Source organism: Martes martes (assembly GCF_963455335.1).
Source record: "Martes martes genome assembly, chromosome: 9".
Taxonomy (NCBI): domain Eukaryota; kingdom Metazoa; phylum Chordata; class Mammalia; order Carnivora; family Mustelidae; genus Martes; species Martes martes.
This window is the reverse complement of record NC_137896.1, coordinates 107688019-107714307: the sequence shown is the minus strand read 5'-3', so window position 1 is coordinate 107714307 and position 26289 is coordinate 107688019. Positions and strand designations below refer to the sequence as shown.

Genomic DNA, 26289 nt, shown 5'->3' with positions numbered 1-26289 from the left:
ACAACTGTTGAACAGGGGAGTCTCTCTGGGAGAAGGAGTGCAGGGTAGCCCGCAGAAAAAGGGCTCCTGGGAGTGTCAAAATGTGTTTGCCCAGTGGGGAGGCAGCACCAAGGTTTGGACCAAAGGAGCTGGCACCATGGTGTGAAGATGACTATGTGGTTATCATACCTCAAAGGGGTTTCATAAATGAAAAAGAGAGCAGGAGTCAAGTTGATGCCTTAGCCCCTCATTTCCTTGCCCCCCTACTTGTGATACTCCTCAGTTGGCCCTTTAGGACTCATCTGGAATGTTAGCTTCTGCCTGAAGCTTTCCTCCAGCCACCTAAGGCAGTTACCTCTTTTTAGGACCTCTCTAACTTGTTGTGGTTTACAAGTATTTTATCACTTTGGATTTTCCCTGATGGGTAAAATCTCTCAAGACTGGCTTACTTAATCTTTGCACTTCCTCTATCCCCCAGACTCTGCTCTGTAGACTCTCTGTACTGAAGAAATGAAAATTGAACTGAGTCTTCACTTCCCCAGAAAAGTGCATCCTACAGGGTTTAATAAATAGGAACCTTATATAATAAAATATTTCAAGGAATTTGAATATTTCAAAGCTCCATCCATACAAAGTCCAAATAATTCATGTAAATAGTTGAAGGAAAGAGCAAAAACTTATCTAATAATTCAAGACACTGTTTTTTTTTTTCCCAGACATAGAGAACATTTTCTTTTCTTACTTTTGAAAGTGTGATAAGATTTTCCAGCATTAAAATTCATTTTCAAGTATGATGATCAAGAAATAACAAGACACTTAAATTATACAGTTTCAGAATTTTCTGTTGCTTCCTAAGCCACTGAAAATTTCACAGCACAATACTTCTAGGCAGCTTCATTGTTCCTTTCTTTGTTTTCTGTTACTTTAGGCAACAATGGCTCCATCTTTGGTCACAGACTTCCAGGGAAAGGACCTAGCACCAAGTGTCCCAAATTCAGCAGTCTGTGCCTACATTAGTAGCAGACCCACTGCTAGCAGATTGACAGCTATCTGGTCACTTGCCATATCTACTATTGCTATTTTGGTCTTGAAAATGTTCTCCCTTTCTTCATCTACCTTAATTTCATATCCAGTTTTAAATAATTCAAGAACTTTGGGGATGTCACAAGCAATGGAATTCCAAGTAAGCCTTGGAAATCTTTTTTTTTTTTTTTTTTTTTTTTTTTCCCATTTCCTTCTCTAATGGATTAAGCTTGGGCGTTATTTCTGGAACAGCTACATAAAAGTCTGATTGAATTTCATCATTCCAAATCTTCTGAATCAGATTAGTTCCTCCTCAAACAGCAGCTCCATTTCCTTCTGCTATTTTAATCTCTGATGCATTCCCTGTAAATACAGCAACTATTGATTTCTGAAACACAGGAGTATGGAGAACTAAGAACACTGGCCAATGGCTCCCCATTTTTCTTCTTCCCCAGTGTCATGTCTAGTGTAAAATCAGGGTAAACACTTTACTTTGGGTTAGTAAAGTCCGGAATTTGAAATGTCTTAAGTAAGCAATTAACTGTCTCTACCTCATATAGTTGCCTTGGATATAAGTGGTTTTTTAAAATTTTTTTAAAAGATTTTATTTATTTATTTGACAGACAAAGATCACAAGTAGGCAGAGAGGCAGGCAGAGAGAGAGGGGAAGCAGGCTCCCCACTGAGCAGAGAGCCCGATGTGGGGCTCTATCCCAGGATCCTGAGACCATGATCTGAGCCGAAGGCAGAGGCTTTAACCCACTGAACCACCCAGGTGCCCCATTATTGTTGTTGTTTTAAAGATTTTATTTATTTGAGAGTGAGTGAGAGAGGGAGAGAGAACAGGAGCAAGGTGAGTGGCAGGCAGAAGGAGAGGGAGAAGCAGATTTCCCCCTGAGCAGAAATCCCAATGAAGGGCTCCATCCCAATGAAGGTGGGGGGCGGTGAAGCAGGCTCCCCACTGAGCAGAGAGCACTGAGCAGAGATCCCAGGACTCTGGGATCATGACCTGAACCGAAGGCAGAGGCTTTAACCCACTGAGCCACCCAGGAGCCCCTAAGCTTAATATTAGGAAAACATAATTTAGCACCTATAATAAAAGTGACCTATTTGCAGAAAGAGACAATGAACTGATTTAAAAGCTTTGTTTGTTTTTACATATAAGCTATAAAATAATTAGTAAAAAGTAAAATTCAGTCTCTTTTCTTCACTGAAGATCAATTCCATCAGAGTCTTAGAATTACTGAAATCAAAGCTCTTACTATTTAGTGACATCAGATTCTCTGATGAATAAGCTTCTGTCCAATATTTACATTTTTAAAACAAGAACAGTGTTCCAGATTTCTTATATATTCATTTATATTCATCATGTGATACTGGAAACCGTGTGTATTACATTATATTACAATGAGTCATTGCCACTAGGCCAACAGGAAGTAACAAAAAAAGCCAAAGAAACAATGTGATTTTTTCAGAATTAACTGAACGCTAGACATTTTTTAATATAGCAGCATTTTCTTTCTACAGAATAGACAAGAATGCCAACAGACATACGTGTGTGTATACTATATGCATAATACATAGCATATAATTATATACACAAAGGCATACATATGTAGATGTACCCATATGAATAAACACATGTGATTAAATTCCAACACAAATACATTGCTCTCCTTTCTTCAGTTAAAAAAAAAAAATCTGTATCTTAAGGTTGAATTTTAAAAGCCATTATAAAAAATCATCTTTATACGGTGTATCTAATCTATATCTAATATGTGGTTCTTTGTCTATTTCTGCATCTAGTATGGTTTTTCTTACTAAAGTTTAATTTTCTCTCAATTTTAACACATCACATATATTTCCTGCATAAAATTTCTTTTCCTGAAAGCTTCTCAAAGCAAAAGATAAACTACAAAACAATAAGCAGATTGATTTAAAAATCAACAACCCTTAAAATGAGCTCTTAAAAATGAGACTCTTTTTAATCCCGGTAAATTACTGCATTGTAACTGATCCTTTTGCATAGTGTTTATTCAATGTAGAAGGGTATGACAGTGTAATCACTTTCAGTCCTACAAATTATTGGCAATAAAATTAGAACTCGTTTCTGTTTTACATTTTTTTCCAAATTAAAAAAAAATTCATTATCCTTATCTTTATGTCTCAAATTCTGGTAGCATCTATAGATCCCTAACTCTTGGCAGGTGATACCTTAGACAAACATATCCCTTTATAAAATTTATATAAAGGAAGGGACCTCCCAAACCTTTCTTCCTGTCTTACGTTATTTCAAAAATAAATTCAGGGCTCAGCAGTATGCATTTATGGTTACTAGAATTTTTTTTAATTTTCAAAGAAATCATCAAACTCTTGAGTTGATTATACTTAAACTACAGAATCATGGAGTTTTAGACAACAATCCCTCATTTTACCTCTGATTACCTCTGACTTGCTCAACAACACATAGCTCAGCAAACAGAAGGCTTGCACCAGAATCCAGGTCCCTTTCCCAGGTGGGTAATCCCCAGGGTGCGTGCTATAAAATACATATAAGTAATCTGTTGCAATCTTTATTGAAGAGAAAATGAGAATCAGCAGTCTAAAATACCATTCAGTTCCACAGGATCCCAGGCTATTCTAGCCCTGTTCTAAACAGATAGAAATTTGTAGATTTTATAAGCAAAGCCAAATTTTCAAATAAGGGAATAAGGCAAAAACAGCAGCATAGGAAGTAAATGTGCTAAAAAAAGAATGTGCCTCTTCTTATCTCAGAAATACTGCATATACATTTTCTTAACTTGAGAAGTCAAGCTAAATTTGATTAACCACATTTCTACATATCACACGAGCCTACCACTAGTATAGAAGAGAGTGGAAACCACAAGAAATGTCACAGATTTCATGGTGTGATTCAGTTTCTTTCCAAATGACACTTTCTTTGAAAAGGCATATATTTGGAATTTGCCTTTTAGAAAATGCTTCTTTTCGGGTGCCTGGGTGGCTCAGTCAGTTAAGCATCTGCCTCGGGCTCAGGTTGTGATCCCAAGGTCCTGGGATCGGCCCACATGGGGCTGAGCAGGGAGTCTGCTTTTCCCTCTCACTCTCCCTCTGTGCTGTCTCTCTCTCAAGTGGATAAATAAAATCCTTAAGAAGAAAAGAAAAGAAAAGAAAATGCTTCTTTTCCATTTTCAAATATAATTCTAGTGTAATTAATCTAATCTGCATTTCAAAGCTTCTTGAGCAGAGCTTTCCACCAAGCATGAGATCTCTCTTTATGGACCAGAACAAAGAACAGTATATTGAACACAATCCAGAAAAGTCAACATGGTGGTAGCCATAAGATGATAGAGCCTCCATATGTCATCAAAAGCATAGTCTTTCCAAGACGGCTTATCAGACATCTGTTTATCCTTGTCCGTGTTCAAGTGCCCAACAGACATTTTGTTGCCATACAAATCCTGCAAAGTAAACAGAAAATGTGCTGAGAAAAACCAACAGATGAGAAAAAAGATGAACCTTTATGGAAGGTGAGCCTGAGGATGAGGTCTACTTAAAATGCTTGCATCCAGGGGCACCTGGATGGCTCAGTCCATTAAGCATCTGCCTTTGGCTCAGGTCATGATCCCAGGGTCCTGGGATCTCTGCTCAGTGCTCTCTGCTCAGTGGGGAGCCTGCTTCACCGCCCCCCACCTCTCTCTGCCTGCCTCTCTGCCTACTTGTGATCTCTCTGTCAAATAAATAAATAAAATCTTAAAAAAAATATTAAGCTTATGTGATACATGTACTCATTTCGAAGTTAGAAAAACAAAGTCCCCAATGATTAACTTGAGAGGGGAGAAGAGTAAACAGAAATACAAACACAAAAGAACAAATATTTCTGAGTTAATAGTCCCCTAAGGAGAATGGCAGAATTAGATTAACAAACATTTCAGTTGAAAAGGGTTTTAAAGTTTAATCTACTAATTTAATGGTAACTAATGGCAATTCGTGGAATTCAGGAGTGAAGAAATTTCTACAATTATAGCTTGAAAGAATGGATAGAATATTGTTGGAGAAGCTAATATTGTTTTTGAAATGAAGAGTTAACAATCAAGCAGTAAATTAGGAAACTAACAATTACATGGTAAAGAGAATCCAATATATGTAAATTACTCTCACTGTAGGTAGAAAAGTTGTTTGATTTTATTTCCCGAAGCCACCTCAAGAACCACCTACCAATAAAGTAAGTTACGTCTTTGGCCTCAATTTTCATCATCTGGATAATACTCCTGAGGCAGGTAATCATCTCCATTTGGGAATGGAAACATTTGCATTAGAAATCAATGTACTTCTAAATGATGTATTTGATTTCTCGTGATCTTCATCTTGTTCAGTTGAATTGTCGTTTTTTCAACAACAAGCTGATGTTCCAATAATATTAGAGATCTAAAAAAATACAATTCTGGAGTTCTGACTGGACTTGGCCAAGTTTCAGAATTGTAAATGGTAAACCACAAAGGGCCTGCATTCATGGTTCTCCTCCCCCAAATGGTTAAGGGGCTCTGAGGTTCCTAAATAGATTTACTTCACAAGTCTTCCAGAAATTCTTTTGCTTTTGCTTGGCTCATTTCCTTCTTGATAAGATTCTATTTCCTTTCTCGTCCTCTTCACTCTGTTACTTAGCATAGTTTCAAAATATGGCGTAGCCCTCCTGAACCACTGCTTTCAGCAAATGACTCATCATGAGATAACTGAAGATTTGGGGGCATATGTGTTACTTTTGTTCCTGCTAATTCTTTGCTTTCCACCCCACTATGGATATAATAAACTTCCATATTTGGCACCAGATTTTTTTTTTTTTTTGCTACCGTTCTGACATTGAAACAGAGCTGGTCTCATTTTCTTTGAACCAAGATTAAGCCACCAAGCGGTCTTAGAACAATAAGCAATGGATTTACTTATTGTTCTTGACCCTTGGTTTAGTAATGAGGAGTCTTGGGAGAAAATGGATCTCTTTTACTCATTCAAGAATGGTACAATAAACTGGATGTCTGTGTCCTCCAGATTCATATGCTGAAACTTAATTCTCGATGTGATAGTGTTTGGAGGGTAGGGTCTTTGGGAAGTAATTAGGTCATGACAGTGGAGCTATCCTGACTGGAATTAGTGCTCTTATAAAAGGGACCCCAGAGAGCTGCTCCTGCCCCTTCTCCCATGTGAGGACACAGCCGAAAATTGCCATCTGTGAACCAGGAAGTGGGCTCTCACCAAACACCAGATCTGCTAGTATCTTGATCTTGAATTTCTCAACCTCCAGAGCTGTGAGAAATAAATTTCCGTTGTTGATAATCACCTAGTCTATGGTATTCTGTTATAGCAGCTCGAATGGACTGAGACATAGGGAGACCTTGTCTGGTGAAAAGAAGGGGATCAGGGCAATATGGATCCCTTGTTCTCCTTACTACCCATTGCATCGCCTCACTTGGCAGAGAGGGACCTTTGCTGCTTGGATACCCTACACAAATGGGTACTTGTACCAGGTGGTTCCAAATCTTGCTCCCTCATCCCAACCCCTTTATACTCTAAAGCTAGCATTTGCTCCGTCCCCGAAAAGTTCTGTGTAATTCCATCTATATTAAAATGCAGGTTAGGAGTTTGTAATGAGGGGTAGCTTGACTGTGAATCTTGATGGATTTAGAATCTTTTCCTAATATTAGTCAGACCTCGCTGACCACCTTCATTTTCTTCATTTTTCAGGTACGAGGGACAACTAGGGAAGTCTGGGACACTGCCAACGTGAAACCAGGGATTTCTCTGCCAGAAAATAGGACAGAAATGAATTTCATCCCAGTCATGTCTTTAATGCTCAGCTCCATAATTCTTATTTGCTGTAATAACTCCTGTCTTCTACCTTCATTTCAGATGAGGAAATTGAAGCCCTACTAAATGTTAGGTGACTTAAGGGCAGGACTCACATAGCAAATTAGAGGCACAGGGATTTTAATCCTTATCTGTTTACACTTTTTCCTCATAATTCCCATTGCTGCCTTCTGTCTAAGTACCTAGTTAACACAGGAAGCAGAGGATTGTGCCAGACTCTGGTCCTTAAATGCCATAGATTTACTTCATATTAATGCTCTTCATCATCTGACTATTGTCAAATTAATTTACATCCAGTGAGATGAGCATCTCCTGAAATTCTCTTCATTTATTGAGCACCTACTGCATGCAACACAGTGTATTAGGTTCTGTCTGAGGAAACTAAAAGAAAAAGATAACAGCCTCTGACATATCGTGTCTTATATGCTGGTTAGGAACTCAGAGGCACAGAAAATGATTTAAAAAACTGTATATAACAACATATTTCCTTCATCTCATCAGTGAGATGAAACTGTTTTCCTTTCCACAGCATTCCCATCACAGCCAAAGATTCTCTTACTATGGCCCCTCAAAATAAGATGGTGTCCAAGAAGAGTCAAACCTGAACCCATTTCTCCCACATTTCCTTGGCACATCTCTGCAGTCTGTTTAGCAACTTCTTTGTGTCCTCTTACATGTGACAATTCTCCATGAGGCAGAAACTAGGTTTTTATTGGGGATCTTATGGGCCATTTATGGTTGACTGGATTCCCATGGGGGTGTCTCATGGCTGGGGCTCAAACACACTCTTTCTCCTGCTGCTTCAATGTGAAGCCCTCCATGCAGCATGCAGCCTGAAGTTGGTTTTTCTTTTTCTTTTCTTTTTTTTTTTTTTTAAGTAATCTCTACACCGAACGTCAGGCTCGAACTCATGATCCTGAGATCAAGAGTCACATGTTCTACCAACTAAACCAGGCTAAGGTTCTTTTTTTTTCCCCCTCTCATGCCTGCTTCCTCCTACTTCCCCCAGGTGGATGGAGGCTGGCCCAGAGTAAGGACCTTCCAGTGAATGGCCATGTTGGGCACAGTGAGCTGCTCAAGCTGGGATTGTACCTTTTGGGAAGTTCTTCCTTTCAGGAGCTGGAGAGAAAAGAGGAGTCAGTATAGCTCCTGCCTGGCAGAAGGCCTGGCCCAGTCCCCACCCCATCCCAACCTCAGCCCTCTGCTGGCCTACTTCTGACTCTTGGGCTTTGCTCTCTGGTGGGTGAAGGGAGACAGCCCCATTGGCTGCATCGGTCTGGGGCTTCTTTCGCGTGATGATCTGGGGCAGTGGCCTGGATGGTGCTGCGGTTGGTAGGGGACACAGACTTTAAGCTGTTTCTGCTTCTCTCTGGCTGGTGTGTCCCATTCTTCTTCTTGTTCTTGTTCTTCTACTTCTTCTTCTTCTTCTTCTTCTTCTTCTTCTCCTCCTCCTCCTCCTCCTCCCCACTTCTTCTTTTTAAATACATTATTAAAGGAAATTTTTAAAAAAGAGAGAAAGAGAGTGAGAGTTGGAGGGAAAAGAAAAAAACCCTGAGAGATGGGGGAACGGGAGAGGAGGAAAAAGAATGAAAAAATCAATTTTTTCAGTTTTTGTTCTATGAGATTGGCATCTTTTTTTTTTTAAGATTTTATTTATTTTTTCAACAGAGAGATCACAAGTAGGCAGAGAGGCAGACAGAGAGAGAGAGGAAGAAACAGGCTCCCTGCCAAGGAGAGAGCCCGATGCGGGGCTCCATCCCAGGACCCTGGGATCATGACCTGAGCTGAAGGTAGAGGCTTTAACCCTGTGAGCCACCCAGGGGCCCCTATGGGATTGGCATCTTACTGACTGTATCTCTCCCCTCTCCCAGCTTGGTTCCTGTTGTGCCCCCTCGGATTCAGTAGGCCAAGCTGGGGTCTGAGATTCTACATTTCCAAGAAGCTCCCAGGTGAAGCCAAGGCTGTAGATCTTCAGACCCCACTCTCAGTAGCTGGGGTCTTCAGGAATAATGTATCAAATACCGTACCAGTTTCTTCCCCATGCTTCATATACCCTTGGACAGTGACACAGTGAAACTTAGTATGAGCCTGATAATATTTTAACCGCTTTGCACGTGTCAACTCATTTGATCCTCACAATGCTCTATGAGATGGGTGCTATTATTAGCTCCATTTCACAGCTGGGGAAATCAAGGCACAAAGTTAATTAACTTGTAAGTATCACATAGTAAGTAGTGGAGCCGGGGTTCAAACACCCTCTGGCTTCAGAGTCCGCATATTAAGCTCCATTCCCATTCCTTTTTTTTTTTTTTAAGATTTTATTTATTTATTTGACAGACAGAGATCACAAGTAGGTAGAGAGGGGGAAGCAGGCTCCCCGCCAAGCAGAGAACCCAATGCAGGGCTTGATCCTAGGACCCTGAGATCATGACCTGAGCCGAAGGCAGAGGCTTAACCCACTGAGCCACCTAGGTGCCCCCCTCTGTTCCTCTTTCAACAGTTCACAAACTCATCATCTTCGTCTGGGCATACTTTAAGTTTTCAATATTTCCCCCTTCAAGTGTGGAACCCAGCTTGAAAATAGTGTTCCAATGATGTGATTGACCAAAGCTGTGATTTTCCAGATCATCATGACACTGATTCACCATTATATTAGCCACACTGCCAACTTTGTGCCCTATGTAAATTTGGTGATTAGAGCCAGTACTCAAGGATTGGCTGAAGGATCCCGAGGCAGCTGTGGTTTGGGCTGTTTTCTGTTGCTCGTTTTTATTTATTTATTTTCTTGTCAAGGAGAGGCAGCAAGAATCAGCTGAGGTTAATAGCTCTGGCTGATCACTGAGGCAGCGAGAGAAATGGCTCCCAGACAAACACATTGTTCATTGTGTTGCCTGAGGGGAGAGCTCTGGCTGGAAAAGCTGAGCCAGGGGAGGTGAAGGGTGAGATAGGATACTGTTTGGGTGAGAAGGTTGGTGGCTGGTCAGGGCCCAAAGCAAAGTGTAGAGGCTGAGGAAGCAAACTGGAGTCCTATATGAGCCAACTTTGGATCAAGGCAGACAGATTCATTCATTCATTCATTCATGCATTCATTCATTCAATATTAATTGACAACCTGCTACATTCCAGACACCATGCTACCTGCTGGTGATACAGTGATGAATAAGACAGACCTGGTCCCCTGCGCTCAGGGGATTCTAATTCTTGTGGGGAGACTGATAAGACAAAACCAAACCGAAGCAGACAAGAAAGCAGACAAATCAGTGCCGGTTGTAACGAAATGTCCTGAAGGAAGAAAACAAGGGTCAGAGATGGTGAAACCAAGGGGCATCCTAGCTTTAGGTCAGGTGGCCAGAGAAAGTCTTCAGCTGGGGCCTAAAATCAGAGAGGTTAAGCATGGTGAGAGAGCATCCTAGGGAAGATTCAGCTGTGCAAAGACCCCAAGGGTGGGAATGGAAGAGAGGCCGGCAGCATTTTGGGAACCCATAGCCATCCATTGGGAATGGCTACAAAAGGATATAGGAATTAACCCTGAGAATAACCGATATGAAACAAAATTAATTGGCTTCGACAGCCTGGTCAGGTTCTCATCTGGAGTATCATGTTGAATTTTTGACATATCAGAGTGTCAAGGCTCATAAGTGATTGGCTGCCATAGCCTCTGAAATTGGGAAAAATTACAGGTCCCAGCATCTTTTATTTGGCCTTTTTTTTTAAATTTAAAGGCCCATCTCTGAATTGTGAGGGCCTCACTGAGGTCCTAACAATCCTTACAGAGAAACCTTTATCGAGGTTATTGTGATAAAGGGTAAGGGCAGAAACAAAGCACAGGGTGGGGTTAATGTGGAGAGGTCAAGGCTCACTGACCATCAAACTCTTCTCCGGATCTCTCAATTTGGCTTGCAAAGGAGAGAAGGTTGGTCTGGATGCCTCTGGGCGAACTGCTAGTAGTTCCTAGTGATCAATGCATTTTCTAAGTCTCCTCAATGGCCTTTTGGGTGATTTTTGGAGAGTTTTCTAGAGAGGAAAATATAGTTCACCAATCTATAGTTTCCAGAATCTGTTCTTTTCTACCCTTTTGAGAATCAGAGCATTTGCCCCCAGGCCCTCCTCATTGTAACCTAGATTACTGTATTGGTGTCTTACAAGTGGTCCCCCTGACTTGTCTCTCACATCTACAATCTGTCATCCCCAGAGCTTTCAGAAAGATTCAACTGAAATTTGCATTGTATCTTGTCTCTATCCTTGGCTTCAAGTGGTTCCTCATTACCACTAATAAAAATCTAAACTCCTTCTGTTGACATTCAATGCCTTTCGTGATCCGACCTTCGCCTAAATTGCCACTCTCATCTCCTGCCATATATCTCTACTCTGAATTATGGTCATACCGTGCTACTTGCTATTTACTGAAATAACCATGTTCTCATATCACATCTCTGCTTTCTCGTGTGAGGTTCCTACCTGCGACTTCCTCATCTAATTCCTATTTATCTATTTAAACTATTGAGTTTAAAGCTGACCTCCTTTAGGAAATCTTCCTTGATTTCCCTAGTGAGGATGATGTGCTTTATCTGAGTTTGTAACATATCGTATATGCCTCTGTTACAATACTTAGTGTCTGTTTTTCCATCTTCCCTACAAAAACCTTGAGGTTTTTGAGGGCTAGGACTGCATCCTTTAGTACTTAACTGTGCCTTACACACAACAGCTTCAGAAAAGCAGTATGGAGTGGCTGCATTCATGCTTGCCACTTTCTGGCTCTGTTGTAGTTTTCCATGATTTCTCGCAGATTACAAAGACCTCATGTTACTTTCTACATCACATATATTCTCCAACTCTACCTCCTCTTTTGGGGATTAGGGTGATATGATTTGCTTAAGCTTGGGTCTAGAGACCTATTTCTATCTCATTTATCAGTCTCACAGAAATCTCTAATGTGAATTTTTTTATTACCCATGGTTTAAACCAAGGGCTCATATCTTGCTATGATTTAGAATACCAAATTGTAGACTTTGAGACCTAGAAAGGATCTTAGAATGATCAAATGCAGTGTTTCACTTTACAGACAAGGACATGAAGGTTCAGGGAGAGGTACAGTGACCACTCTAAAGTCACCCTACTGGTGTAGTTGGTGACAGAGTTAATCCCAGGGCTCGGTCTCCATCCTCCCAGCCCTGGCTCCTTTTCCCTGCATATAGCCACTCAAATCTTTATCCTCTTTTGGTGTCAGAGACCCACTACAAATTTGACCTTGATTTATTCACCAGGCTGAGGTTTTAATTTTGCCTCTGGAACTAGTCATTTGGTTATTAGCAAATGAATTCATATTATGCTTTTTCACTTGGAGGCCCGCTAAACTCTGAACCTCTTCCTTAAAAATCCTCGGGGGACCTAAGAAAAAAAGAAACATAAATAAGTGTTGGACAGATTGTTAGTCTTTTGCTGGTCTCTCAGGAGCCCTTCATTCTATCATAGATAGGTTTGTAGCAGAGAAGCTAATAAGCACTAGGACCTCCTTTATAATGCCAAGACGTTCGCGTCTCTTTTGAGAATGCTCTAGAAGAGAAGCGGCAAAGTGACGTAAAAATATTATCTCCCATAGAAGCAAATAAGTTCCTTTACTAGCGTTTAAAAATTATATGTGCGGTTTGCTCATTTTTTACTTTAAAAATTTTTGATCGTTCATTAGATTTGGTCAGTAACATTATGGACTACTCTTATAGAGATTTACCAGTCCTTCACTTTAATATAGACTATTTCCTTCCTTTTAAAGATTTATTTACGTATTTTAGAGAGAAAGAGAGAGAGTGTGAGTGTGTGCACACGCAGGAAAGGCGCAGAAGGAAAGAGAGTCTTAAGCGGACTCCAGGCTGGGTGTGAAGCCTGTCTTGAGGCTCAATCCCATGACCCTGAGATCATACCCCTGAGATCTGACCTGAGCTGAAACCAAGAGCGGACGCTTAACCAACTGCGTCACCCAGGCGCCCCAAGAATATTTCAAACATACAGAAAAGTACAGAGAATAATGTAGCCAAAAAAAAAAAAAAAAAAAATCATAGATCTCCTACCCAGCTCAGTCACATCATAAAATGTTGCCTATTTGCTCCCAATCTCTCTCTTCCGTATTTTCTCCCGCCTTCCCTTATTCTTTTCCTCTCCTTCTTCCCTCCAAATTGAAACCTTACACATGCAGTTAAAGTCCCTATAACCAACCTGCCCCCATTCTTCTCCTGCTCTTGATGGAGTGAGCACCTAGCCTGAATTTTGAGTTTGTTTTTTTTAAAGAGTTATTTATTTATCTTAGAGAGATACAGACAGAGTGTGCGAGCGGGGGAGTGGCAGAGGGAGAGGGGGAGAGAGAATCTCAAGCAGACTCTTTGCTGAGCAGGGAACTTGATGAGGGACTTGATCCCAGGAATCTGAGATCATGGACTGAGCTGAAATCAAGATCCAGATGCTTAACCGATGGAGCCACCCAGGCATCCTTTGCAGTTTTGTTTTGTTTTTAGTTTAGTTTAGTTTAGTTTTGTTTTGGTTTTGAGTAGACTCCATGCCCAATGTGGGGCTTGAACTCATGACCCTGAAATCATGAGTCACATGCTCTACTGACTGAGCCAGCCATGTGCCCCTGACTTTTTTGAGTTTTAATTTTCGTGGTTTTTTTATGCTTATACTATAAATGTATCCATAAACAACAGTGGTTTTTGCCCATTTTCCATCTTTATAAAACGATATATTCTACACTTCTCAAGTTTTTACTCAATATGTTTTAATACACGTCTTCCAGTTCATTTAAACGATTACATGGTATTTCATTGTGTCAAAAGGCCACGGTTTACCCATTCTCTTACTGATGCATCTTTAAATGGTTTCCATATTTTTCTCTTATAAACAATGTGGGAATAAACATGCTTGTACCTGTCTCCTATACGTACGTGTGATGTCACTAGGTTGTGTCATAAGTGCTGAGATGAATTTTCATTTGATAGGAAAATGATCTGATTAGTTAAAAGAAAAAAATGAAGTCCTGGGAGAAACAGAATGTCAGGAATAGGAAATAAAATAGTATGGAATGGTAGGTGACTGAGGTAGAATCCTATGCTTTTTTTTTTTTTAAGTAATTCATCTTTTGACGAAAAAGTAGATCGAACATATAAGTACCTGGAACAACTACCAAAAGCCACTGATTTTCCTCTACATTTAGTATATTGTCTTTTTTTTTTAAAATTAAGTATTTATTTATTTGAGAGACAGAGAAAGTACAGGAGAGCACGAGCAGTGGGGAGAGGAGCAGAGGGAGAGGGAAAGCAGAATCCTCACTGAGCAGGGAGCTGATGTGGGTCTGGATCCCAGGACCCTGGGACCATGACCTGAGCTGAAGATAAACGCTTAACTGACTGAGCCACGCAGGTGTCCCACATTTGTTTTTTAAAAAGGAAACTTCTATACCCAGTACGGGGCTCGAACTCACAACCTGGAGATCAAGCATTGCATGCTCACTGACTGAGCCAGCCAGGTGCCCCCCAAACTACCTTTTCTGTCATGAAAGTTTCTTAGAATTTTCTTTTTTTTTTCTGTGAAAATTGACGACTTCCTCCTTTGGGCCTCCATTCTAATAACCCCTGTTATGTGATGTACTGTGTTTTATATTTGCTGTGTTCGTTTACATGCCTCTCTTAATAGGCTGGGTGTTATTTGAGGGTGGAGTTCTTGTCTTATTTGTGTCCCCAAGGTGTGGTGCACAGAAGGTAGTTAACACAGCCCAAGAAATGAACGAAAAGTCCAAATCATGGAAGATCTTTTAGACTTAGCATTCGCTTCTGTTGACAGCGTACTTCAGTGAAAATTTACAATAGGGAAAAGGTTTTATCTTTTTGGCTACATTTGGAACTTTAATCAGAAGTTTCAGGGGTGCCTGGGTGCTCAGTGGGTTAAAGCCTCTGCCTTCGGCTCAGGTCATGATCCCAGGGTCCTGGGATCGAGCCCCGCATCGGGCTCTCTGCTCAGCGGCGAGCTTGCTTCCTCCTCTCTCTCTCTCTCTCTGCCTGCCTCTCTGCCTACTTGTGATCTCTGTCTGTCAAATAAATAAATAAAATATTAAAAAAAAAGAAGTTTCATATAAGCTTTAATAAAAATGACTAATAAAGCAGAGAAATCACTTAAAATTTGACTGTAGACACTTGCAGTGCATGATTCATAAGCATCAGTATACACTTAATTTTAGGAAAACTTCAGTTTTACAAATTACCAAGAAATCACCTGCAAAACGCTTTCTATTCTCATTTAGGGATTTAATTTTTATCAACAATTAAGATTTTTCAAAACCCCTTTTTCTTATAATCTGGGATACTGGGATTTTGTTTTATTAGGATTACTGGTTAAAAGAAATAGTTCTGGGGTGCCTGGGTGGCTCAGTGGGTTAAAGCCTCTGCCTTTGGCTCAGGTCATGATCCCAGGATCCTGGGATTGAGCCCCCTCATCAGGCTGTCTGCTCAGCAGGGAGCCTGCTTCCCTTCCTCTTTCTCTGCCTGCTTGTGATCTCTCTCGGTCAAATAAATAAATAAAATCTCCAAAAAAAGAAAGAAAGAAAGAAAGAAAGAAAGAAAGAAAGAAAGAAAGAAAGAAAGAAATAGTTCTTCCAAAGTGCTTAGCCCAATATTGGCAAACAGTAAGTAACTGAATAAATATCAGTTTTACTATTATTGGCTGGCTTCATACCTAGATTCCTCTCATTTGTGCTTCTTGGTATGTATTTGTTTGTCCATCCATATGTTTGGTAGTACCTTGATTAGTAAAGCTGCCATCTCAGAAAAAGGAAAGCATCTCAAAATTCAGACCTTAAAATTAAGCACATAGCGGGAAATTCTTGAATATTCTGTGAGTCAGGTACGAAAAATGTAAGGGTATTAAATATTATGAATATATCTTTTCAAAATGTAGGAAAGTCATTGGAATATTATAAGAAGGCTTACTCCTATCGTAGGAATTCCTTATTATGAATAATAGATCACATGCTTGAAAGAAGGCGTTAGCTAGTTTCATTTCCCCAAAGATACCTTTTCAATGGTAAATTTGAGGCAGCTGTGGCTTGCCAAAGTATAAACTAGTGAGGTCCACCATAACTAGTATGTGTTTACATTTTGACTCATGGAGCCTGTCAGGCTTTAATCACGGGGGAACAAGTAATCTTACTCAGACTTCATTGTTTAATCTTCCATTCACTTGTTTTCCAAGTTTGTTTCAGTCTGTGGGCAAGGTTCCTCTTTGATTACAGCACGTAGTCCTGATTTCTGCAATTTATCTTCATTTACCATTTTGAGGTGGCTATGAAAATTCTATGATAAGCTCCTTATTTCCCCCATCTATGCATATAAGCCTCATTGAGCTGGATTCATCTTAAAGACATTTTGAAATCACATCAGCAAGTTACTTCTTAATCAATTACCGTCTTCCTATGAGATGCTGTTTTAATACATGAAAGAGAGCAGTTTCCAAATGTGAGCAACTATTTTCAGGGAAGAGTATACTGGAGCCTTTAATTAAATGAAAGTCCCACATTTTTATTTTTCTGTCATGGGATATTTGAGTAATTAGCTGTAAATGAGTTATATTTGTACGAAAGGAATTTTTTAAATCCAATTGTCCCTATTTCAAAATATAGTTCTGGGGTGCCTGGCTGGCTCAGTCGGTAGAGCGTTCTGTATGCGACTCATGATCTTGGGGTAGTGAGTTTAAAAAATTACTTAGTAAATAATTTAAAAATTAAAAAATAATTAAAAATAAAAATAATATATTAATAAATATATAGTTCTATAGAAATGGAATTGCCGTGTCTCCATTCCCCCCCCCCAAAAAAGAAGATGAAGTTTACAGCAATAAACTGAACCAATAGACAGAGAAAGACAACCTCTGAGTCTCCCGCCCTACTTTTTCTTTCCTGAACTGACCAGATAATTTGCTCAACTAACTTTGTCTAGTCATTAGAAAGTTAATTCCTCACTCTAGAATTTCTTCTGTTCAAGTAAACAATTTGATGTATATCCTATGGGTTAAAAAATCCCTCTAATAAAGATCTAGGTATTTGCCTTGAATAAGCTCCCTCATTTGGGTCACAGACATTTATTCAAAGAAAAACCAGAGATAATAACATTAATTACCATTTATTGAGCATCACCTGTGAGACAAAAATTTTACATACTTTAGACCTTACAGCAAATTTGTTGGGTGAATTTTAGATATGAGGAAATTTCTGCTCAGATTGGTTAAGTAACTTGCCCAAGTTTGCACAGTTGGTAAGTATGAAGGCTGATATTAAAATCCCAGCCCATCTGGTAGCAGTCCTCAAGAACATTTGTTCTTTTCCTCTACAAAACAGTTGATGCAAAGTGAAATTACTTTACGGTCACTTTGATAGTTGACTTCTCAGAAAAACTATAAGACATGGATTCAATAGTGATAAAAATATGTCCGGTTAGAATACAATTGTGTTTTCCTTAATAGTTCCTTTATTTGCCGTGTGGTTTTCTCTTTCCCCACTTGAGATATTTGCAGAATGATACTGTGAACTAACCTACTAACTTTACTTCTGTCCTCACTCCCCTCCTGCTCCCACACACCATTAACAGAAAGGAATTTCCTTTCCAATGATATAACCAAATTTATAACTCACATAGATGATTATCACACGGAAACATTTATTAACCTAAATGATGGCCACATTTTTGCCAAGATTCACCAGTTCTGAAGTTACTTGCCAGGAAAGCAGATTTCTCAATAGTTTGGTGAGATTAGATGCCAAATTACCCAGAGGATGAATAACAATTACTGCTGGTCCTGTTGGCCGATCTGTTGAGCTGTTCTGAAATTTCCAGTGTCTTAAGAGAATTCAACCAGGAGGGCCCCCAAAATCTGCACTGTGACTTTATCTACTGATAAGTCAGAGTACGAAGGGCTGTGAACAGCTCCAACAGAGATTCAGGTGGCCACCCAAGAAGGAGTTCACAAAGTCTTAGATGCACCATAGCAACACCAGCTCCCATGGACAGACCAGTTTCCAAGAGCCGGACACTGTGCTAGGAGCTGTATGTATGTTATCTCATTTCTTCTTCTTAGACCAGGTTGGATAGTAGTTCACCCCATGGACCCAGAGCCAGACCAATATGGCTGTGAGTCCTTGGGCAAGCAATGGAAACTCTGTTTCAGTTTCTATATCTTGTCTTGTAAAATCCTTCACAGAGTTGAAGGGAGAAATGAACTCAGTTACACAAAGCCTTTAGAACAGTGCATGGTATGGAGACAGCACTCAGCATCCTCAGTGTATGTTGGCCTGGTCCTGCCTGTCAGGACAAGATACATAGAACGTGCGGAAGAACCTATGGTGTCAGACTCCAGACCTCCTGCTGCCGTGTGATGCCTGGCCCTCAGGTGACTTGTGGGGCGCCGGTGAAGCATTCCAGGGCTTTCTTCTTCCAGATGGGAACGGGAACCATGCAAACCACCTCAGTGAAGACTTAACCACAGCCAGGCAACACCACCAGTGGTGACGAAAGCGTGCACATGGAGAACGGGAGGCGGGAGCCTTCGCACACCTCCAACACTTCCTGTCTCCCAGCACAGTCATAGCCCCTGGCACAGATCAGCTAGAGAAATCCACATCCACTCACTCACAACCTCAAAGACAATCACACGGCAGACTCTTCGGCCTGTTGGATGATAATTAGAATTGAGCTTCTAGTATAAATCTTTTAAAAAATCTTATGCCTTAGGTATAATTATCCCATTTAGGAAATGAAGAAAATAAGGCCCAGAGGAATTAGGTGAATTGCCCAAGGTTATTACACAGCTTCTAAGTGGACAACCGGGATTCCAACATCGGTTTATATCTTAATCCCAAAACCATGCCATGTTCCTCTCACTATTCAGGGGTTAGTGCCCCTTTGGCTCAGGGATATTACAAACTCATTGCTTCTCCTAATCTTTTTGTTGCTATTGCTTGACCATCTCATTTTTTTGTCACTGATTTTATCCAAGAGCAAGAACATGCTATGGAATTCGTGGAGTAGCTGTTGAAATTAAATGTTCTAATTTAAGAGATTGCATTACGGGTTATCTGTGGATTGCTATTTCTCCATACTGTCTCTTTCTTCCTCTTACTACCTCATGCATTTGACGTCTGATTATTAGACTCTTTTTAGGGGTTCTTGAACACGCTCATTTGTGGGAAAGTGCTAGTTAAAATTGTTACAGGCAGGGGTGCCTGGGTGGCTCAGTGGGTTAAAGCCTCTGCCTTCGGCTCAGGTCGTGATCCCAGGGTCCTGGGATCGGAGCCCCGCATCGAGCCCCGCATTGAGCCCCGCATCGAGCCCCGCATCGGGCTCTCTGCTCAGCAGGGAGCCTGCTTCGTTCTCTCTCTGCCTGCTTCTCTGTGATCTCCGTCTGTCAAATAAATAAATAAAATCTTTAAAAAAAAAATTGTTACAGGCAGACATTTGTGTTCTCACAGCCTTTCAACAGATGGAAGAAAGTAACTTTTGGGTTCACAAAAATATACACCACAAAGGTTTTCTTTAAATTCTCCACAAGGTATAGATAGTTAGTCAATCGTAAATGGTCAAATAATTAGTCAATATGGTAGCAAAATCAGGACTGATTATTGGTTTTGCGATTTTGAGCTCACAGCAAATTATTCATCCTGACAGTTTAAAATCTCTGGGGCTGCCAGAGGGCTTGAATAGCCTCCACTGTCATTCCTCAGTGCGGCTGACAGGACCGAAGCTTCATAAACTTAGACCTTCCCCCTCCTCGCTCTGACTCTCCTCTTCCTCTAGGTCATGAACATGTTGCCTGCAGTAGGCATTTGCCCCTTTTCATACCGTCTCCGCACTGTGACGATCAGCGAATGCGTCCTGAAAATCTTTCGCATGCACACCTTGCAGTCCAACCTCAGAGAGTCTGCGGTGCAGAGACCGGCCCTTGTATGCACGGGACCATAAAGGGCATGCGTCACAACCGTAAGAGGTAACCTCATCCCTTGATGTTCAAATGCTTTTACTTTCTTCTACAAGCAAGCACAGCAAATACCTATCTGGCTTTTATTTCCTTAAGGCATATCTATATTTGCCATATCTAGCACATTTTGAAATTTGAAAGCATCGATTCCCATAACTAGTCTAAGTCAGGAAGAAATCTTACAACCACCAATCTCTGCCAACCCTCTTTGCAGTGGCCACTCTCCCCCCCTCCAATTTCACGTAAATAGCAAATACTCCGTAATATTTTATCTACAGGAGACACTGTTGACTTGCAGGAGTAGTAACCGTATTTGCTTATTTTTTTCATTCAAGAAGCTTAAAAATGCATCTGTGCTCTACAAACAAGAAGAAAAAAATCTGGAAGAACTTCCCTCTGTCATAACGTCATCCGTAACGAGTGATTCTGAGACGAAGACATCTTCGTGAGAAATGAAACCTGCTGGATTTAGCATTCAGCTCTCACTCCCATTAAACAGTTGTCATTTTAGACCCAAGCTTTCCCTAGAGACGGTGATTCCACCAGGGGAAGCAATATGTGAAGTTATTGCAAGAAAGTTTTTGTGTGAAATTGTGACTCTTGCCAGAGATGTCATATGTTTTAGTTAACTTCCTTCCCAAGAGCTAGGAAAATTTCCCAAGTCCCAGATACATACAACCGGAACGTTATTCAGAAGTCAGTAGCACGGGGCTCACGAGAAAGACAGAATTTTATACACTCCATTTGTTTCTGGAGATAAAGCCTCTATTCTATTTTCTTCAAGGTGAAAGTCCAATTCACTTTGAAAATTAGAAAGCCTTATTCCTTTGGAAGGAAATAATTATGATTTCTGTCGCTGTTATTGCTATTTATACCGTTATAAATTTACCTAAGGAAGGTGATAGCCTCTACTGGATTCCTTCCAGAGCTGCTTAAGGAGTAAAACCATACGGCTGACAACTTACAAGACACTCGGTTGCATCTTTCCCTTCTCAGCCCCTCAGTGATGCAAGCTAGCTACCACGATGCTGTTGATTAGCAACTCTGCACAGACACAGTTCGAGAGTAATTAATGTTCCCCGTGTTGACTCTCAGGAACTACAATGCCATGAAGTACTCTCCAGGATTATCAAGGTGAAATTAAATTACGCTCAATACAGTTTGAGAGCAATTTTACTCATGGTTTAGAGTACCTCCACGGGGATGTTCTGAAGTTGGTTCCTATCAGCTTGCGAGAGCCGAATGTTAGATACAAAGGAATTGTGCAAGCCAGATGGTGAACCTTTGTGACCCGGCCACGGTGAGACTATTTCTATCACAGGAATTCGCTTCCATGCTTCCCTTTCCACTTCCTCAGGGCGATAGCAACATGGATAATGGAGAGTACCTTTTTCTCCTGTGGAAAAGGTTCTCTGACCTTGCCAGCTCCCTGCCCCACTCCCTCCTGCTGAGCCCAGGAACTCCACCTCGGTGAGAGTAACCCACACTCAAAACAACCTTCGCTTTGTTTGCATGCTTATCTCTGTACCTCAGGACCTTCAGCGGCTGGAGAGCAAAGAGGGTATCTTATTTTTAAATCTTTACTAACTAGCATGATTCCTGGAACCTGGAAGGGGCACCAAACATTCTCAATGAATGGGGTTTGAATAAAGTTTCGACTTTTTGAAAGGGAAACAAGAAAGAATAGATTGAGTATTTATTCTAATCTAATCTTCTTTGATGGGAAAGGAGATCGATGCCATTTCCCTGTTTTTTACATTCCTTCCTAAACCTTGTTTACTTTGGCTGTGGTTTGGCTCTTGGGACAGAGAGAGGCAACGTTCAACTTTGAGACTTTAGACCCTCTCTGAGTGACTAATAATTGACATACTGGATTTTGACTCCATTTCATCATTTTGTGACTCAGACTAGGGGGAATTTGAGGTTAATATAGTGGGTAGTGTCTTCAGCCTACTACTAACAGTACAGCTAGTTGAGGGCACTGAGATAAGTCTGTGTGTGCACAGTCTTACGCGATCCTTTCCACACCCCTATGGAGTAGGTATTATTATTTTGCTTATTTCACAGCTAAAGAAACTGAGGCAGAAGGAGTGACTAGACTGGTGTCGCTGTAAGGCTAAGATTGAGCCTGGGTCTACAAGACTTTAGAGTCTGGCTTTTGAATATCATGCTACCCTGCCTAGAGACTTGACTGTTTGCTTAAGCTGCATGAGAGGGACGGTTCTGTGGCAGAGAAGGTGATTCAGCCTTTCAGGACATGCTGGGTGGGCACGGTCTTAGCGCTGGCTTCCAGAGCAAAACATCATCCTGGGGTGGCTTGAACAACGGGCATTTCTGTCTCGGTTCTGGAGGCTGGCAAGTCCAAGGTCAAGGCCCCTGCAGATTCGGTTCCTGGAGAGGTCCACTTCCTGGCCTCTGTGTGTGCTCACGTGACCGTTCCTGGGCGAATACAGGGGGAGAAAGAGCTCTCATTCTGCCTTCCTCTTCTTATAAGAGCACTAATTATATCATAAGAGCATCACCCTCCTGTTGTCATCCAAACTAATTATCTCCCAAAGGCTCCACCTCCAAATACCATCACATGGCCGGGGGTAGGGGTGGCGGTAAGGGCTTCAGTAAATGAATTCTCTGGAACGTGCTAGACAGAACTCTGAAAAAGAAAACAGCACAGCAAGGTCTGGACTAGGGCGAGGCAAGCAAGGGACCTAGGGCTCCACGTGCAAGGAAGTAGCCGTCTTCAGGTGCCCTCCCTGAACTTGAACAACCCCACAGCTTCAAGAATCCATGAGCCTTGCTTGCCTCATCCCGGCCCTGCAGCAATGACCATCCTGTGCTCTTGGGGAGCTCAGTGTCTCAGAAGGGCCTGGTATCAGTATGGGTCAGAACAGGAGGGAAAAAGCCCACCATCATTTGAACAGGAAAAGTTTAATATAAAAAAATTATTAAATAGCAGTTTATTATTTAGAAACCCTTGAGGACACAGAGGAAGAGACTAGGACAAGAGAAGCCAAAGAAGTTTTGACCTTCAGGATAAGAGAAAGGACTTTGTTTTTCCCTTCAGTCTATGCCTGAGTGAGCAGGGCTTGCCCTATTTCTTAGGCAACATGACTCTCTCGGCGTTTCCTTTCAGATCACCCCAGGCATTTAGGCTATTTAAAAAATCTAAATAACATCTCAGTCAAACTCACATTCCAAGGGCGAAATGTTTTAATCTGTCTTTTCCCAGAATCGCCCTTAAGTCCGGGAGGAAACACAAACAGCCTGGGTGATGGTCGATATATTTGGATATTTATGGGAAACCAGAGGTTTTGGCAAAAGTACATATACTTTTTTTTTTTTTTTTTAAGATTTTACTCATTTACTTGGTAGAGAGAGAGAGAGAGTGAGCACCAGCAAGGAGGAGGGGCAGGCAGAAGCAGAGGGAGAAGCAGACACCCCACAGAGCAGGGAACCCAATGAGGGGGCTTGATCCCAGGACCCTGGGATCACAACCTGAGCCAGAGGCAGATGCTTAACCGACTGAGCCACCTGGGCGCCCCAAAAGTACATAGACATCTTAAAGAAGATTTGAAAAGAAAAAAAAATATATACATATATATAATTTGATATCACACAAACTGCACAGTAGAACTTGAGTGCAGGTCAACCCCAACAGCTGTTTGTGATCTCTCCTAAGATATAATAAACGAAAGTCCTTTAAAAAATTCCCTTCCTTTCTCCAACTTTAAAAGTATTTAACATTTGCATAATGATTAATCTATGTGTCCAGAGGAAATTCCCAAAGGGAGAGGCAGCCCAGCGGCATTTTGAACCACAACCGAGCGGAGGGAGCATGTCAAATCTCCAGCTTTGGAGCCTGCTCTTGGGGGAATTCTCCACCTGTTGACCATGACACTGGGACGTGGATAGCTGAGGGAACACAACCCCAGACATTGGGACATTAAGTACTAACTTGGCCAAAAGTACAGCTCCAATTAAGGCATGATAACACATCTTCTATTTACACAAGGTAGACCTGGACTATTTCAAGAAAGTTATATTCTATGCTCGGAAAGGTCCAAGTCCTTCTTCTCAGAACCCTGGAACACTCCCACATCAGCCCAACCAAGGAAAGCCCCAAGCATCGTCCTTTCCGCAGATGGTCTTCATTCCGGCTGTGTATTTGCCATGATGTCAGGGTCCCCGGGAAGCTTTTTTGGCTGCAGCAAGGGCAGCAGGCTTGAAGGACATTTCTTGGCCTCAATACTTGACCTGTAAAATGAAGACAGCCAGCTAGATGAATGGCTTCCAACCTGGCTGCATTTTAGAATCTGCAGAATCTGGGGAACTTTCAGTAAGACTCAACACCTGTAGGCCACTTCAGGAGAATTAAATCAGGATGCTTGACAGGTGGGTCCAGAAGGTTAGTATTTTTTTTTTTTAAGATTTTATTTTATTTATTTGACAGAGAGAGAGATAGAATCACAAGTAGGCAGAGCAGCAGGCAGAGAGAGAGGGAGAAGCAGGCTCCCCGCCGAGCAGAGAGCCCGATGTGGGGCTCGATCCCAGGACCCTGAGATCATGACCTGAGCCGAAGGCAGAGGCTTAACCCACTGAGCCACCCAGGTGCCCCCAGAAGGTTAGTATTTTAAGAAACCCTCTCAGTGAGGCCAATATGCAGTCAGGTTTGAGAGGCACTTGTAGCTCTAACAATACTATTGATACCTCCACGATGCTCACCCTGTGGGCGAACCTTTGTGCATATCGAAAACGTTTCTGTTACAACAAACTCTCATGGGCTGTTAGCTGTTTGTGAACATGTGTGTGCATTTGGACAGAGTCCACATGAGAAGACACAAAAATGAAAACAGCTGTCTTAGGTACAAAGATAAAGGGCATTTTTCTTTAAAATTTAAAAAATACTGTATTGTCTTCATAACAACAACAACAACAACAACAAATAACAATCCTAATTACCAAACACTCCCTCCCCACTCCCTCTTTTTGGGATTTTGGGTCTGGGCTGTTTGCAGAAGTTTGTTGAAGCCCGACCTCTGATCATAATAAAAGCATCTGTGTTCTTTGGTCAGAGCTGGGTTTCTCAAAGGACTTTTTGTCTCTCTGCCCTGGAGTAGTATTTCATGAAAGAAGTTGAAACTTCTACAGGGTACGGACATTCTCATTGTGGAGGGTCTAATGTAAGTGGTCATTCCATGTGTATTCAGTTATGACTGCACATATCTCGGGACTCCATTCCGAAATCCAGTACTAAATGCACAGTTCATGAATCATATTCACCAACCACGGCCATCATAAATATTCATCTAATGTCTGTCTTTATTAGGTGGTTATTAACATGTCAAAGATATTTATAGAGAAAATGCAAGTGATCCATTCTATCTATATTTACTCTTATTTGAAAGCCTAATTTATTTTTAGAGTACTCTTTGATAAAAGGCTTTAAATAAAGGGAAGTTTCCTTTAGAAATAATCTTATGTTTTCAAACTAATAACCTTTATTGATGTTTATTGATGTTTTGCTTGTTGAATGACATTAGTCAAGTGATGGGCTATGTAAATAGTCCAGTTCAGAGAAGGACAACATAAAGCACTACTCTTAAAAGGTTACATTGATGCCCCCTTCTCTACTAACAGTCCTCTGGTGTTGCTTTTCTAATGAAAAGAAGCAACAGTGGTTCATTTCCAACCTTACATGGTCTCCTTGGTAATCGATAATTCATCAAAAGATTGTTGCATGGGGCTGGGATACAGTCCGAATGTAAAGGAGCAGGGATTGGCAAACTTTTTCTTTAAAGGTCTAAATAGTAAATATTTTCAGCTTTACTATCCAACTCGAGCTGCAGCACCAAAGCAGCCAGAGATAATATGTAAATGAGTGTATGCGGTAATGTGCCCCCCCCCCCAAAAAAAACCCTTCAGAAAAAAACAAAACAAAACAGGTGGTGGGCTGGATTCGGCTTACAGGCTATAGTTTGCCCACCGGTGGAATAGAGCAAACCCAACAGGGTGTCAGACCGCTCTCAGGTGGCCGTGGGAAGGTGTAAGCCAGGATTGGAAATTTTAACTCAACCCAAAGAAGCCAGGCTGTGCTGGGCTTCCGTATGAACAAGTAGGTCCACCATGATAGGAAAAGTCATGAGAATACACTAACAATTAAAGAGTGATAACAGCAATGGTTGATGTTTGCAGAGGACTTGTTTTGTAACTTGTGTCAAACACTTTCCATGTAATCTTTATAATAATCTGGAGGTAGATATTATTGTATTCCCATTTTATAGATGAGGAAATTGAGGCACGGAGGGGCTAATTAAGTTTCCCACTGACATACAGCTAGTAAGTGGCATGGCTGAGATGTGAATCCAGACAGTCTAACTTCAGAGATGTCTGTCTGTCTGCCTGCCTGCCTTCCTCCCCCCCTCCC

General features: G+C 41.2%; 1 pseudogene across 1 annotated transcript; it reads right to left on the bottom strand.

The window, feature by feature from the left end:
- Positions 1-987: 987 nt before the first annotated feature.
- Positions 988-1574, bottom strand: LOC308349140 (large ribosomal subunit protein uL1m-like; annotated as a pseudogene). Its single transcript has one exon. The product of its transcript is annotated as a large ribosomal subunit protein uL1m-like (transcript).
- Positions 1575-26289: the final 24715 nt, after the last annotated feature.